The sequence below is a fragment of the Hordeum vulgare genome, chromosome 4H (assembly GCF_904849725.1).
Source record: "Hordeum vulgare subsp. vulgare chromosome 4H, MorexV3_pseudomolecules_assembly, whole genome shotgun sequence".
In the NCBI taxonomy this organism is placed as follows: Eukaryota; Viridiplantae; Streptophyta; class Magnoliopsida; order Poales; family Poaceae; genus Hordeum; species Hordeum vulgare.
In genome coordinates, this window is record NC_058521.1 from 566219778 (window position 1) to 566225452 (window position 5675).

The window sequence follows — 5675 nt, forward strand, 5'->3', positions numbered from 1 at the left end:
ATCAACCAGCTACGTTGCGACGTTTGATACACACAAAGTATTCCTCCGGTGTTAGTGAGTTATATGATCTCATGGTCATAGGAACAAATACTTGACACGCAGAAAACAGTAGCAACAAAATGACACGATCAACATGCTACGTCTATTAGTTTGGGTCTAGTCCATCGCGTGATTCTCCTAATGATGTGATCCAGTTATCAAGCAACAACACCTTATTCATAATCAGAAGACACTGACAATCTTTGATCAACTGGCTAGCCAACTAGAGGCTTGCTAGGGACAGTGTTTTGTCTATGTATCCACACATGTAAATGAGTCTTCATTCAATACAATTATAGCATGGATAATAAACGATTATCTTGATACAGGAATTATAATAATAACTATATTTATTATTGCCTATAGGGCATAATTCCAACAGTCTCCCACTTGCACTAGAGTCAATAATCTAGCCCTCACATCATCATGCGAATTACATAGTAATAAATCTAACACCCATACAGTTCTGGTGTTGATCATGCTTTGCCCGTGGAAGAGGTTTAGTCAGCGGGTCTGCTACATTCAGATCCGTGTGCACTTTGCATATATTTACGACCTCCCCTTCGACGTAGTCGTGGATGAGGTTGAAGCGTCGTTTGATGTGTCTGGACTTCTTGTGAAACCGTGGTTCCTTTGCTAAGGCAATGGCACCCGTGTTGTCACAGAACAAGGTTATTGGATTCAGTGCGCTTGGCACCACTCCAAGATCCGTCATGAACTGCTTCATCCAGACACCCTCCTTAGCCGCCTCCGAGGCAGCCATGTACTCCGCTTCACATGTAGAATCTTCTACGATGCTTTGCTTGGAACTGCACCAGCTTACCGCACCCCCATTAAGAATAAATATGTATCCGGTCTGCGACTTAGAGTCGTCCGGATCTGTGTCAAAGCTTGCATCGACGTAAGCTTTTACGGCGAGCTCTTTGTCACCTCCATACACGAGAAACATCTCCTTAGTCCTTTTCACGTACTTCAGGATATTCTTGACCGCCGTCCAGTGATCCACTCCTGGATTACTCTGGAACCTACCTGCCATACTTATGGCCAGGCTAACGTCCGGTCTAGTGCGCAGCATTGCATACATGATAGAACCTATGGCTGAAGCATAGGGGACGGTGCGCATATGCTCTATATCCTCATCAGTTGTTGGGCACTGAGTCTTACTCAATCTCGTACCTTGTAAAACTGGCAAGAACCCTTTCTTGGACTATTCCATTTTGAACCTCTTCAAAACTTTATGAAGGTATGTGCTTTGTGAAAGTCCTATCAGGCGTTTTGATCTATCCTTGTAGATCTTAATGCCTAGAATGTAAGCAGCTTCTCCTAGGTCCTTCATAGAGAAACTTTTATTCAAGTAATCCTTTATGCTCTCCAAAAACTCTACGTTGTTTCCAATCAGCAATATGTCATCCACATATAATATTAGAAACGCCACAGATCTCCCACTCACTTTCTTGTAAATACAAGATTCTCCAACCACTTGTATAAACCCAAATGCTTTGATCACCTCATCAAAGCGTTTGTTCCAACTCCGAGATGCTTGCACCAGTCCATAAATGGATCGTTGGATCTTGCACACCTTGTTAGCATTCTTAGGATCGACAAAACCTTCGGGTTGCATCATATACAACTCTTCCTTAAGGAAACCGTTAAGGAACGCCGTTTTGACATCCATCTGCCAGATTTCATAATCGAAAAATGCAGCTATTGCTAACATGATTCTGACGGACTTAAGCATCGCTACGGGTGAGAATGTCTCATCGTAGTCAACTCCTTGAACTTGTAAAAAACCCTTTGCCACAAGTCGAGCTTTATAAACGGTCACATTGCCGTCAGCGTCCGTCTTCCTCTTAAAGATCCATTTGTTCTGAATAGCCTTGCGGCCCTCAGGCAGTACTTCCAAAGTCCACAGTTAGTTCTCATACATGGATCCTATCTCGGACTTCATGGCTTCTAGCCATTTGTTGGAATCTGGGCCCACCATTGCTTCCTCATAATTTGCAGGTTCATTGTTGTCCAACAACATGATTGATAAGACGGGATTACCGTACCACTCTGGAGCAGCACGTGGTCTCGTCGACCTGCGTGGTTCGACAGAAACTTGAACCGGAGTTTCATGATCATCATCATTAACTTCCTCCTCAACCGGCGTCGCAACGACAAAGGTTTCCCCTTGCCCTGCGCCACCATCCAGAGGGATGAGAGGTTCGACAACCTCGTCAAGTTCTATCTTCCTCCCACTCAATTCTCTCGAGAGAAACTCCTTCTCGAGAAAAGCTCCGTTTTTCGCAACAAACACTTTGCCCTCGGATTTGAGATAGAAGGTGTACCCAACTGTCTCTTTTGGGTAACCTATGAAGATGCACTTTTCCGCTTTGGGTTCCAGCTTTTCAGGCTGAAGCTTTTTGACATAAGCATCACATCCCCAAACTTTAAGAAACGACAACTCTGGCCTTTTGCCATACCACAGTTCGTATGGTGTCGTCTCAACGGATTTTGATGGTGCCCTATTTAAAGTGAATGCAGCTGTTTCTACTGCATAACCCCAAAATGATAACGGCAAATCAGTAAGAGACATCATAGATCGCACCATCTCTAATAAAGTATGATTACGACGTTCGGACACACCATTACGCTGTGGTGTTCCAGGCGGTGTCAACTGTGAAACAATTCCACATTGTCTTAAGTGAGCACCAAACTCGAAACTCAGATATTCACCCCCATGATCAGACCGTAGGAACTTGATCTTCTTGTTATGATGATTTTCAACTTCACTCTGAAATTGCTTGAACTTTTCAAATGTTTCAGACTTGTGCTTCATTAAGTAGACATAACCATATCTACTCAAATCGTCAGTGAAGGTGAGAAAATAACGATATCCGCCGCGTGCCTCTACGCTCATCGTACCACACACATCGGTATGTATGATTTCCAACAAGTCACTTGCACGCTCCATTGTTCCGGAGAACGGAGTTTTAGTCATCTTGCCCATGAGGCATGGTTCGCACGTTTTTAGTGAATCAAAGTCAAGTGACTCCAAAAGTCCATCGGCATGGAGTTTCTCATGCGCTTTACACCAATATGTCCTAAGCGGCAGTGCCACAAAAATATGGCGCTATCATTGTTAACTCTAACTCTTTTGGTCTCAATGTTATGTATGTGTGTATCACTATCAAGATTCAGTATGAACAATCCTCTCACATTAGGTGCATGACCATAAAATATGTTACTCATAGAAATAGAACAACCATTATTCTCTGACTTAAAAGAGTAACCGTCTCGCAACGCAGGAACTAAATAACAATGATTCAAGTTCATAACTAATCTTGATGGTAACTGAAGTGAAACTGTGCCGACGGCGATTGCATCAACCTTGGAACCATTTCCTACGCGCATCGTCACTTCATCTTTCGCCAGCCTTCGTCTATTCCGCGGTTCCTGTTTCGAGTTGCAAATATGAGCAACAGGACCGGTATCGAATACCCAGGCACTACTACGAGAGCCGGTTAAGGACACATCAATAACATGTATATCAAATATACCTGATTTTTCTTTGGCCGCCTTCTTATCAGCCAGATACTTGGGGCAATTGCGCTTCCAGTGACCCATACCCTTGCAATAGTAACACTCTGTTTCAGGCTTAGGTCCAGCTTTGGGTTTCTTTGTCAGATTGGCAACAGGATTGCCGCTCTTCTTTGAATTACCCTTCTTTTCTTTGCCGTTTCTCTTGAAACTAGTGGTCTTATTCACCATCAACACTTGATGCTCTTTACGGAGTTTAGACTCTGCGACTTTCAACATCGCAAACAACTCGTCGGGAGACTTGTTCATCCCTTGCATGTTGTAGTTCAACACAAAGCCTTTATAGCTTGGCGGCAGTGATTCAAGGATTCTGTCAGTGATAGCCTCTTGCGGGAGTTCAATCCCCAGCTCAGCTAGACGGTCTGAGTACCCAGACATTTTGAGCACATGTTCACTGACAGACGAGTTCTCCTCCATCTTGCAAGCATAGAATTTATCGGAGGTCTCATACCTCTCGATTCGGGCGTTCTTCTGAAAGATAAACTTCAACTCCTAGAACATCTCAAATGCTCCATGACGCTCAAAGCGACGTTGAAGTCCCGGTTCTAAGCCATACAAGACTGCACATTGAACTACTGAGTAGTCCTCCTTACGTGCTAACCAAGCGTTCTTAACATCCTGATCAGCCGTAGCGGGTGGTTCATCTCTTAGCGCAGCACTAAGGACATAATCCTTCTTCCCAGCTTGTAAGATTAGCTTAAGATTACGAGCCCAGTCTACAAAGTTGCTTCCATCATCTTTCAACTTAGCTTTCTCTAGGAACGTATTAAAAATTCAGGGTGACTGTCGCGTGAGCCATGATCTACAAACAAATATATTCAAAGTGGACTTAGACTATGTTCAAGATAATGAGAGTTTAACTTAATCAAATTACTCGCTAAACTCCCACTCAAAAAGTACATCTCTCTAGTCATTTGAGTGGTTCATGATCCACTTACACTAGCTCAAGTCCGATCATCACGTGAGTTGAGCATAGTTTCAGTGGTAAGCATCCCCATGCTAATCATATCATCTATATGATTCATGATCGACCTTTCGGTCTCATGTGTTCCGAGCTATGTCTGCACATGCTAGGCTCATCAAGCTTAACCCGAGTGTTCCGCGTGCGCAACTGTTTTGCACCCGTTGTATGCGAACGTTGAGTCTATCACACCCGATCATCACGTGGTGTCTCGAAACGACGAACTGTAGGAACGGTGCACAGTCGGGGAGAACACAATTTCGTCTTGAAATTTTAGTGAGAGATCACCTCATAATGCTACCGTCGTTCTAAGCAAAATAAGGTGCATAAAAGGATTAACATCACATGCAATTCATAAGTGACATGATATGGCCATCATCACGTGCTCCTTGATCTCCATCACCAAAGCACCGGCACGATCTTCTTGTCACCGGCGCCACACCATGATCTCCATCAACGTGTCGCCATCGGGGTTGTCGTGCTACTCATGCTATTACTACCAAAGCTACATCCTAGCAAAATAGTAAACGCATCTGCAAGCACAAACATTAGTATAAAGACAACCCTATGGCTCCTGCCGGTTGCCGTACCATCGACGTGCAAGTCGATATTATCTATTACAACATGATCATCTCATACATCCAATATATCACATCACATCGTTGGCCATATCACATCACAAGCATACCCTGCAAAAACAAGTTAGACGTCCTCTAATTTTGTTGTTGCATGTTTTACGTGGTGACCATGAGTATTTAGTAGGATCGCATCTTACTTACGCAAACACCACAACGGAGATATATGAGTTGCTATTTAACCTCATCCAAGGACCTCCTCGGTCAAATCCGATTCAACTAAAGTTGGAGAAACTGACACCTGCCAGTCATCTTTGAGCAACGGAGTTACTCGTAGCGATGAAACAGTCTCTCGTAAGCGTACGAGTAATGTCGGTCCGAGCCGCTTCGATCCAACAATACCGCGGAATCAAGAAAAGACTAAGGAGGGCAGCAAAACACACATCACCGCCCACAAAAACTTTTGTGTTCTACTCGAGAAGACATCTACGCATGAACCTAGCTCATGATGCCACTGT